We start from the raw sequence: 12488 nt of genomic DNA, 5'->3' as shown, positions 1-12488 counted from the left end.
AGAGATTTAAAAGGAACAAAGTGATTGCGACGGCAAATCGTTGCTTGGACCTACAGTAAGAATATGAGACATGTTGTGGGGCCGTGGGTTGCTGTCATTGAATTGAAAGTAGTATTGCGTTACCCACATTTCCACAATTCCTTTCATCTATAAACCATTTACAATCGAATTGTAAAGTGAAATTCACGCCGTAAGTGTGCCTAAAATTTGAATTTTAAGTGAATGATTCGATGAAAAAGTGAACCGAAAAATACATTTCAACGCTTTCTTGTATGAAAATTACGCTACATTAGACAGACCTCAGCACTTTCCATTTTGAATTTCGACCGCACTTACGGCGTGAACTGACATAATTGTACGCTCTACATGCCAAAATTAATTGGACTCGGAACAGGTACCCCTTCATCTGAAACTGAAATTTAAGTCGACCTGAAAATATCTGAAATTAAGAGAAATTCCGGTAATTCAGGATCCTAGATATTCCTGAAATATGACATGATTTACATGAGTGTTTCCGGATCTGCAGATTTGAGGTAAATGTCAGGTAAAAATGTTCCATTCAGGTTCAGTTCTAATCAGATTCAGATAATCTGAGCTTGGGGCTTCAGGTCAACCTGACCAGTTCCAAGCCTTAGGCAATGCAGACCACAGATGGGGACTAGATTTTTGTATTTTGATGTAGAAATGGTCACAAATGAAAACTCATTAACGCACTAGTGCAATATTGATTATTAATGACATCGAGTGCAAAGTACTTTATTAGGCGCTAGATGTGTAATTATGAGACGAGACCACAGGCTGTGATTCATACAACGATTTTGATTTATGCAACAGATGCATCTAAAGTATGAAAATTGTGTACGTTATGATACTGAGTTGCATAAATCGTTTTTTCTCAACTCAGTGACGAAAAGTGTTGCCTTTTTGAGAAAAACGTTGTATACAACTTGGTTTAGGCACACAATGTGTATTGTCACAATCGGCCTTCGGCCTCGAATGACAATCTTCGCATCTAGTGCATAAAACAGCATTTATCACTCGATGGTATAATAGTTATTTATCTACCAAGGTAGGTATGAAGGTATTTTTTCGCACTAGATGTCAAGACGTCGTGTGCGAAAAAAATACCAGCATACCTACCGTGGTAGATACAACGTTTTTCGCAATTTCGGGCCATAATCACCTTTCCAATGCAAAAACATGTCCTACATTTTGTTCCAAAATTCTTGTGTATACAGAAATTCATTTGAACGATCAAGAAGGCTGCATTATAATACACATTGCAATGTGATGTAAAGAGACGCGTTGAATGAAATCGACTAGTCAATGCTTAGTATATACGCTTCAACAATACGTTCGGTATAATTGTGTGACTCTATAGCCGAATGGCTACAGTCGCTGATTTGTGTTCAAAAACCTTTTGGTGTCGGGGGTTCGATTTCTGCTCAATGCAAGATTTTTATTTATAAAAATTTAGCCTTCGTTGAAGGTAATAGGTTCTTTAGCGTGCGAAAAAAAAGTTGATATCGCACTGTGTCCAGGAATACAGTGAAATAAATACCTTCAAAACGACATTAAATGGGGATGCATGGAAAGGTGATGATTATGGACCGGAATTGCGAAAATAGTTATTATGCAACTCAGCATCATAATGTGTCACACTTTGGATGTCTGTTGCATACGAATAAAGTACTTTGCATTCGATACCATTAATAACTAAACTAGGTATTGGAATAAATGGACTTAATCGTTAATTCTTCCTCATTTTTTCTAGGTCTGTAACCGATTACTTTGCACTTAGTTGGTCAGTGCACTTTCTAAATTTCATATTACTAAACAGTTGCGACAGCACCGCAGTAGATGTATACACTTACTTTCCGTTCGCAAATAATCAGTGCAGAATGTTTGCTTCATCAAACATTAAAAGGCTTGGATCATTCTTGATTAACACATCACCAAAAGGTTGGTCGAATGTTTTACAACCAATTCAGTTTTATATAAAAAAAAAATCAGAAATTTACTTCGATTACATGTTTCCTACAACACCCCTTAGTGGAAAGTTATTGCCATTTTTCCCGGATAAAATTCCTCTAAATTTAAATCGATGTCCAGTGAATATAATAACTGGCATCTGGCCACCAAATGTGATCAATATATCCAGCATCGATGAGGCAGGAATAGAAGTGGAATTCATTAAAACAATGGAACAGCGATTGAATTGCAATTTATCCATTCATGTAGACGACAAAATCGGAATGGGTTTAACATTCGATGAAAATAAAGAGCCCACCGGAAGAATGGGTCTCTTAAAGGTATTACCACATACGATTGGTGCGAACATTTATTCGACGATAGCGTACACGTTTCCATTACATTGCGATTCAGAATCAAAAATACGATCTACTTTTTGGGGCCGTGCCAACGACACCGAATGTTTTCAAAGATTTTGATATGACTGATTGGTTTCTACCGAATCAACTAAAATTTATTGTACCCACAGCTGGCAGACTTCCGAGTTCGATGATTTTGTGGACTGTATTTGAGGTATGGACATTTTCAATTTCTCCTCTGCGAAAACTTATCGTTTATATGTTTACTGATTTGCCACACAACCAGTATGTGCTTGTAAATCAAATGAAATAACAGTTTTGGTTTGTGAGTGTAAAAAATGATTATGAGTTGGAGGCATAGAATTGTATTGAATGAAGTTATTTTAACACTATATTGCAGCCTCATCGTTTGACCAGTATTAGTTCCTTGTCGAGTCTATGAAATCGAGGGGTAAATGACAGAGATTTTCTTGATTTTAGAATGACTCCGGGATTTTCCGAATGATTTTGATCATTTAAATTTCTACAGTTAACGACATCTCAAATGTCTCACTGTCAAATTTTTCTGAGAATTTTATTGTGTCATTGCAAATTCACAATGACATTCTCTGAAAAAAATGACAGTGAGACATTTGAGATGTCGTTCACTGTACTTTTAGCCTAGCCTATTTTTGAGACAACGTTTTTCAAAAAATTTCATATTATTTGCCCGCTTTTTCTCATTCGTCAAAAATTATCCAATTTTCCCGAATTTTTTTTTTGGAAAAACATGGGAAATTAGTAAAATGTTGAGAAAAAGTGAGAAAATTTAGGAAAAACGTAAAAAAATTCTGGGAAATATTTTCAGTGCAGAGGTGGAATCTGTCTGGAAAAACTTGTCCATATTCGGTATGATTGTAATGATTTCTTGTGATTCTCATGATTCCTGTGCTTCACAGTGATTTTTATTAGTATCACGTTTCGACAAATGCAGTTTCGGTAAAAACATCTGAACATTATTTTCAACCCTCAGAAGGTGCATCAATCCGTGACTTCCCAGATCACTTCGCGATTCTTTCTACCTTGCTACATAATTTTACAGAGTTGATTACCCCCCGAAACCAATACATTACCAAATCAGAGATTTCTTATGTTGTTCGTACGAATTTGTTTCTTTTGATTTTCATTTACTGATATACGAGAGCGTTAGTAACGCTGCGTGACTGTACAGCACCTCTCCGAATTAGGCGAGACGAATGTTTTTTTTTGTTCTTTTTGAGTGGAATGCGGACATAAATCGTTGCTCTGCGTATCGGCAAGAAAAGAGTATAGTTCCTTTTGTGATACTAATCAAATTTTGAGATCTCATCTCCCACACAACTCCGTTAAAAATCCATTGATTGTAACAATCTTGAAAATGAAAACATTCGAATTTTTAGTGCTGTGGTATCATGTCCGGAGCGATAGCAGACGACTTGACGCAGTCTAACCCCCCAAAAAAAACGAACAAAATTTTTTGAGACGCGTTAACTATGCATAGCCTAAAATTTTAGTTTCTTTCCTTTAGCCTATATCACCACAAAACCTATTCTATCATATTCTCGCTTCAAATACGAGCTAAAAGAGCTATCACTCGACTATGTACAATTGCTAAAAGTTTCCTATGTGCAAAATAGGCACCAGCTGAATATCACCAGCTGGTGTACATACAAAAACACTTTGTATTGTAAACAAATCAAAGACAGCTTACACACAGTGCATCTACGTTAACGTCATCTATGCGCGCAAATAACACGTATGAATTAGGAAGAATGTGTTTTGATTGTTTATCATACAATAAGTGCGTGTTAGTAGATCCAGCTCATGTTCATTGTGCACATACTAAACATTTAACAATTGTAGGTTTAAAATTACCCGAGATACATCGTTTTGAAATTGGCCATTTTTCATACAAAATACACCAAATTAACTTTTTCCAAACAATCAGAATCCTTCAACTTACTCTGTATGTTTCTATCTATCTATCTGTCGACGGGCTATCTCGGAAAGTAGTCAGCCAATCTTCATGAAATTTTGCATCGAAGTGGCTTCTGAGTGCGGTTTTTGAGGGTTGGGAACGCGTTTTCGGCTGTGCTCAGCTGTATTGAAACCCATCAAAGGTATTCGCTACACGAATCGAACAAAAAAATAATTAGAACAATCGGTGCAGATCCGGTTGAGCTATAGTGGTCAGATTGACCAAATTTTGAGCTACTCGAGCGTAGGATGAAAGGGCTACTTTTTTTGGGTTATGAGAGATAGAGAGTTACTTTCTTCGGCAAAGTCTCAGAGTTTTACGAGTAGAACAGAGTGGCATATGTGAAAAATGTCAAAAATTGGAAATGGGTGGGTCAATTAGGGTTTTAGAGCTAATTCTTGAATTGTTGAATAGAGAGTTGCTTTCTTCGGCAAAGTCTCAGAGTTTTACGAGTAGAACATAGGGGCATATGTGAAAAATGTCGAAAGTTAGAAATGGGTGGGTCAATTAAGGTTTTATAGTTATTTCTTAAATGGTGGCTGATAAAGAGTTACTTTCTTCGGCAAAGTCTCAGAGTTTTACGAGTAGAACAGAGGGACAGATAGAGAGTTACTTTTGTCGGCTAAGTCTCAAAGTTTTGCGTTCCACTCGCATCGTGGATTTTTTTAAATTTTTGTTGTTGTTTTTAGTAAAAATTATTTGGCAGATGATGAGGAAAACTAAGCCAGCTTGTTTGGACTAATTGTAAAAGTTATTTTTTTCGTAACGAAGCTGAAAGAGTCAACTCTAGCGATATCATTCATTTTAGAAATTGTATTTCAAAGACTGTGTCACACTTTTCTCGTAGAGATTTTTGTTGGGAAATCACATACACTACACACACTGCAGACCTGACAACATAAACTGCAATTCATTTTATTTACATTTGCCAAATTGATCGTTTTCTCCCTATTTGACGAAACTCTTTTCCAGAAAAATACGACATTGCTTTGTATCGTACTCTTTGTGGTATTGTTACAGTCCATCCTCATCAAATATATGCACAGATTATCTTTCAAGCCATCCGTTTCCAAACAAAATGGAATGTGGTTTATAATCGAAACATTTGCAACTCTTTTGCGATCATTGATTGGTAATATGCATTGCACATTAGTTAGAATATGTCGTTTATCGGATTCGAATGTTTTCAAACAGAAACATCAACACCAATGTTACCCGACAATAAAGTCATCCAGTTTGTGTATGGGATTTGGTTCGGATCATGTTTGATTATCAGTTGCTTATTCACCACAACATTAACATCCTTCTTCGCAGAACCGGGACATGTTGTACAACTAAAAACCGTCACCGATATCATTAGCAGTAAGATACCACTTTCAATCAGTGAATTGTAATTCCAAGTCAAAATTATCTGACGTCGAACAGTGTTCCCCTAATTAATTCTAATTTTTCGCTTAGATACTATCCGGTTTTAACGAATGATGCGGAAAAGATGAAATATCTTCTTTCTGTTAATGTTAATCAGTCAGTGCCCATAGGACTGAAATTAGCATCAACTGGACAAGCCGCAACATTTACCGATGTGTTAAGAGCTCGTCATATATCTGTTCAATGGGTTTCCTGGTTTGGCGATAGTTCCATTTACTATATTCGAGGAGATCAAACCAAGAGGTACTCCAAAATATTTCGTCGAAAACGTATTTCCAAAGCAATCAATTTATTTTGTAGCTTTTGGAATGTTATGGTGTCATATAAAGGCAATCCACTGATTCACCGAATCAACGACATCATAAAACGATTTAAGTTAATAATTTTGTAACATTTTTTGGATGGCACTTTTTTAGTTAGCACGTGTTTTTACCTCCTGCTATCCGATTAAATCAATCAGGCCTTACAAAGGAAATGTGTCCCTCTGCAGATAGTGTGGGCCCACTGTGCTTTTCCCCAACTATTAATTGTCTAACATTTTTACATCTGGTCGTGGATCTTAGTTAGACTCTTACATCTACACAATCGACCGCTTTCCATTCTGCCATTCTCGCCATATGTATTTTTTAAGCTATCCAGGATACGTTCTCTTGTTCCCACCAAAACATGTCTATTCTCAAAGTTCCAATTATATTTAGTGAACCCTATTCGGTACACGACACATCTTCTAGCTCCGGATACAACCATGTAGGTAAATTCTGCACAAGCCCCTGTATGTCATAACTTATGCATATACTAATAGGGTATTTGCGTGAGTAACGATAACCTGTCGATATGCTTGAATTCCGGACCACACCTTTAACATAGTAAGCCTTTAGGATTTCTTCTGCCACTGATTCTCCGTCTAAAGTTAGACTCACTTCTTTTACACACAAAATTCAATGGTTGCGTCTTTCATGTCATTCTTCTGTTTATGGTGTTTTGAGGGCTACACAGATTATGAAGTTTGGAAGAATGAAGTTGGCTTTGAAAAGGGACGGTCGTGAAAATTTTCGCTCTCCAGTTTTTGTATAAAAGTCAATTAATTTTGAGAGAAATACCAAGGATTAAATAATTTATACGAACGGAAATCCTACTAGAAGATGAATGAATGAATTTCTGATGCTTTTTTTCTGACGATTGATAAAAGAAGAAAATTTGGTTCAACAACCTTTTGATCGAACCATCAAGTTTCAACTCCTGCACGAATCAATGAATTTTGGGAACAGTGTAGCGAATGCCAATGTCAGAAATGAGCTGGAATGAATTTCTGTTGAGTTTGGGACATGCAATGAAGCACGGTGATCTCACTCAATGGACATGCTCAGATACAACAGAAACTAACGCTTGTAAGACGCAAATTGTAAGGTAATCTGGATATGTGACGTAACGCCTTGAAGGTAATTTCATTAGTAGGTAGGTCAGATTGCCCTGAGTGAATGAATTTTGGCGTACAGATTGAAGTGTGTTGTGCGAACGTTATGAAACCTTCTGTTTTGTTTGATAGACCCGTTGGTTCTTGTTTGAGCGCTAGCTCGTGTAAGCGGTTCATCTCTTCGCTATACTACAACTTAGGCTGAGGGTCCATAATGTGGACCCTTTGTGGGTTTATTTTTGATTAATGTGCGCAAGGAAATTATATACATATTCACCTTCTATCAGTATATAAATTCATTGAATGTGCGCATGTGCGACTTGTCAGCTAAACCTAAGAAACAAAGTTGCTATTCAAGCTTCTCATGTTTTTTTTTTCTTTCTGTAATATGTTCAACTTGATGAGGTCAAACACTCATCATGAGTATGAATGTCAAGAACAAGCAATTTGAGCCATCTGTCACGACAAGAAATGTATGGAAGTTGGAAGACTGAATTTGGTTGATTGAAATTGAATGAATGACATTTGATTGGAAGGCAATTGCAGAGTGTTCAACTAAAATTGGAATCACATTAGACACTAATTTTAATGAATATATGCAACTGACTCAGGTAAATCAGGTCCTCTGATTACAGGTAATTTCAATGAAGACTATATTCAACTATATTGAAACGAATTTAGTAGCTAGTCCGGCCACAAGTCGAGCGACGGTGGTTGTTGTTAGTTTTAAGTTGTACATGTCAAGTTGCGGGCCAGCGCTGTTATTTTTGGACTCACGTCCATTATATAACTTGGAGGATCAAAAGGTGGTACTGTCGGTAACACTTTGTGCTACCAAAGTTCCAACGTTCATGTCCTTCTGGTCGTGTGCAAAGGCACCAGGCTTGATTGTGTCAGGTCAGGTCAGGTCAGGTACACAGATTATAAAGTTTGGGTGGGCTTAGGAGCGTTACGTTCATGCTACATTGAAGGAAAGTTCTATATAGAGTTTGTCCTCACCGGTATTGAACCCGGGATTTCTTGGTGGAAGGACAGTGCGCTACCAGTGACTAAGCCAACCTGTCCCTCAAAGATATGTTATTTAGTTTGCAATTGGCAAAACATTCCTTCTCGTCAGTTGTTGTTTTCTACTAAAAAATTTGTAGCATTATTTTCATTGCGGCAAAATATCAGAGAGATACAGGTAGTCAATGACCACTGGTCATCTGTTATCAACTCTGCAAAATATCAAAATATCGACTGTGTTTTAACTTTTCTTTTATCTTACTCAGCGAATGTGGTCTCTGGAATTTTCAAATCGACAAATATTACAACCGACGTCTAATACGCACGATGATTCGACAATATTTAATCGTGTACAATTTTCAAAATGACATCAACAATACGAATTCAATAAATCAATTCAATGAGGGTTTCACGGATTCATTCAGTTCGATGGCGAGCGCGACAGGCTCAGAGAAACGTAATTATATCTTTTCGAAAAAAATCAACGCATTTCAAGCATGAGTGATCATCGTGGTCAGCTGCAGAAAGTACTCTATTTTACCACTCAATCTTGAAGTGCGTTGATAAAATAAACGTTTGATGAAATTCATGAAACCGTTCGTAGTGTTATTAGAAACGAATGAGAACGATATATTGAGACGATTTGCAAAGAGTGAAAAAACGTTGATCACATGGGACCATCTCTCAGCCGTTTTCCAGGTTTGGTTTGTGGGAATGGCAATCGCAGGGCTGATGTTCGTGGGCGAATTAATCGCGTATCGGATGGCTTATGGCTTAACCAAAAATAATGTGTGACCCGAAAGAGTTCAAATTGTCCAAATTTGACCTCGCTGCCAACTGTCGGAAGCATCTCGGATACATATTTTTAACCTTTAACAGACGACGAGCATATAAACTCCGTTGCTATCGGATCTATTACTTCTTTTGGTCTAGTTTTTTTTTTGGAACTGTAGAATGTCTATTAGACATTTTCTATTCTCGATGTTAGAAGTCCTATTGATAAGTGAAATGGTTACATTTAACGGTGACATACACAGATAGCAAACGAGGTCAACAAAAGTAATATACGCAGGGAGCGGTTGACTTTCTAAAGTCATATTAAGAATTTATGCAGTAGATTTTTTGGTGTTTCTCAGAGACTGTTCTTTGGAAAATATTTTCCGAATTTTTCACAAATATTTTATCAAAGATTGTTCCCGAAATCCTTTACTCTAGATGAGATAAGACAAATATATCAGTGATGATGTGAAAACAGCAAAATTTGTTCCCGAAATCCTTTACTCTAGATGAAATAAGACAAATATATCAGTGATGATGTGAAAACAGCAAAATTTGTTCCCGAAATCCTTTACTCTAGATGAAATAAGACAAATATATCAGTGATGATGTGAAAACAGTAAAATTTGTAGTTATTAAAAAGTTTATTGTACTCAAAGATCACGTAGTTAAAAAAAAACTTATTAGCCTAGCTACTTAATCTTTCGTCTTTTTTTAAATCATCTATTTTTGATTGTATCTCATTTGCTACTTGTAATGTCTGCATTCAAAATAATATGTGCCTTGGCGACTGATGATTTATCTAATTTACGTTCGCTAACTACAGCTGACGAAGTGTTATTACCATCATCAATTAACTTTTCAGAGACTTTTAACTTTAAAGTCTCCTCTGCTATTTCAGCTTAGATGCTTTGAATTTTGGACAGACTTGGCGCCTTTTTCTTATGCTTTTCGTTTTTGTCTGACTCGTTTTGCTAATAAGGCCATTTGCCTTAAAAAATATATATTTTACGGGCCGGCGAGCAGAGGTCTCACAATTTTCGAGTAATTGGAAAATCTTCCACTTTATCGTAGAAAGACAAAGTATCCTTAACTACCCGAATAGCCGCAATCGTTTCTTCTAAGAGCTGCTCCTCCCGATTGTTTAACACAAATTTATTTACGCTAAATCCTCGCCCGCTGATCCTGTTCCTATGACTGAGGTAAAAATACGCATTGGCTAACTTAACCAGATGACGAAAGTTAACAATTGATTGACAATAAATGATTAAGTTATCAGCAGCATCAACACAATCGATGAAAAGGACAATTGAGACAATAGGGTTATGCAAGCACTTTTTATTGGATAAAGGAATATTTAGCACTATTGATCTCATTCTTTGATATATTTAGGTTTCATGAGCTTTTTTTGGTAAAGTAAGCAAGGAACGGTTGTGCCTATGGATGGTTCCACAGTCAGAATTAAAATGTTATTTCACTTAGTTGTTTTAACTAAAGTTAAACTATAAATAGGGAGTTTGAGGAGATTAAAGAGGTTTAAGGAGGATTTTTGAAAATCAAGGAGATTTAAGGAATCAAGGAGGAGTGGGCTCCCTGTATACGTGACAGTTGAGAAATGTGTTGAAGAAAGGAATTCGTTGTTTCATAGGGGATTTCTTTTGTTTCACTGCCAAGAGACTTAAAAAATAGGACAATGACACGGTTTTTAAATGTAATGTAAACAATAAATCAAGGATTTTGGCGATGACAAATTTTCTAAACTTTTTTCTTTTAAAATTAAATGAACACCTTAAGTAAATAATTAAGAAAATTGCGTATGTGATTGATTCTACCGTATTTATACGTTTCAAATGTAAATGTTACACTGAACGATCCATCGAAAATTATCGTTTTTCCATAATAAGTTGCTTCTAAATCAACCAAATTAAAATTATTTCTTGTTTCATTGTTAATTTAATAACCAATAAATACCAAATTGATGTCGATTTAAGTACGGACGTTGAAAGACTAGGGGCAAATAACAATAACAGAAGGTAGGACACCATCAAAGCAGCTCTCTCTTTAGCACAGGCCAAACACAAAAATTACGCCAAATAGGGGTCTGAGCAACGCGCTTCAAGGAAAAGTGATCATGGTCGACAATTGCCAATAGACTACTATTTTGTATGAAATGGTTTTTTACAGTGTTTTGCAGTTGTTTGACACACTGTCAAGTTTCAGTGCTTGAATTGCCTTGATGTGAGGCCTTATTGCCAAGTGTGGCGTTTGCAACACAAGCCGAAGGAGAGTGATGCAACCACACAAGGCCAAAAAAAAGTTCCTAAGAAGGACGTAAGTTATTTTTCTCATTAATGCCCCGGAAAATGAGTTTTAACGTTCATGTCAATATAGTCCCTGGGGCTTAGTGAGTCCTTGTTTGGACAGAGAGCAAAGCCCTGCGAAGCCCTGTGAAAATTAAAATTATCGCAAGTGTCCACGGTATGTCACTTGCGAATTAAAAGGTTGCTCAACTCACTCTGTAATCCAAAGAAGAAAATCTTCACGCTCCGTTTTTCAACAAATTCGCTCTGCCCGCAATCGTCGTTTCACATTGAAGTAATAGATCCGAATAAATTTAAACTGTCTTCTAGATCTGTCTTTCCAAAATCGGATTTCCATTGGATTATAACCGAATTTGCATTTTGGGCCGCAAGCATTTTTCTTTCCATCGAAATACTACTGACAATGGTGGTACTATCGTCTTCAGTCATAATTCTGACAAACGATGGAAAATGTGGTTCATCTGTGTTTACTATCTTCGGCTTCGTCTCGGTTCGGAGACTTCACACAAGAAGTACAATTTCCATCAAACGTAATGTACTTAATAACATATGTATTGATATCCTTTGGTATTTTAAGTTCAACACGTGCCGACCTACCTATAATTTCCTTCAAAAATACCAAAATATATTTCAATTATGTTAACAAATTAGGCTACATAACGTTAGTACTTATCCAACCGTTCCGATGATTCCAAACATCGACTCCAAGACGCATTTTGTACGAATTCACAAAGTGATCGATAAAACTATGCTTGTCTTGTATCGCATTGGTTTTTGGCATCGGGGAGATCAGCCTACAGCTACAGAATTCGCAGTAAAGTGGTTCTATTGCATCTTTTACTTCCTTTACGTAATGTCATTAGCTGCTGGATCAATTACAAGTGAAAATGAACATGATCGTCTATTCTTAGCCGATGCATCCATTATAATTGCAGTTGCATTCGTTACACTTTTGATTGTGATTTGGAAGCAGAAACAGATTATCATGTTGATAAATCAGATCTGTGTGTATCCGATTCAAGACGTGGAAGACCTCAATTTTTTGAACCAAAATTTGGAAAGATTTATGAATTATTTCATTGTATTTATATGTGCGACTGCATCTACGTGCTCTGTTGCAGCTGTGGTTGTTGCTGTAGTTGAACCTTTCTTCGTAAGCGAGAGACAGTTCCTGTTCAAAATCGGATTTCCATTGGATTATAATAGCACCGAATTTG

This window comes from Bradysia coprophila, chromosome II (genome assembly GCF_014529535.1).
Source record: "Bradysia coprophila strain Holo2 chromosome II, BU_Bcop_v1, whole genome shotgun sequence".
Taxonomy (NCBI): domain Eukaryota; kingdom Metazoa; phylum Arthropoda; class Insecta; order Diptera; family Sciaridae; genus Bradysia; species Bradysia coprophila.
Note: the sequence above shows the minus strand (reverse complement) of the source record.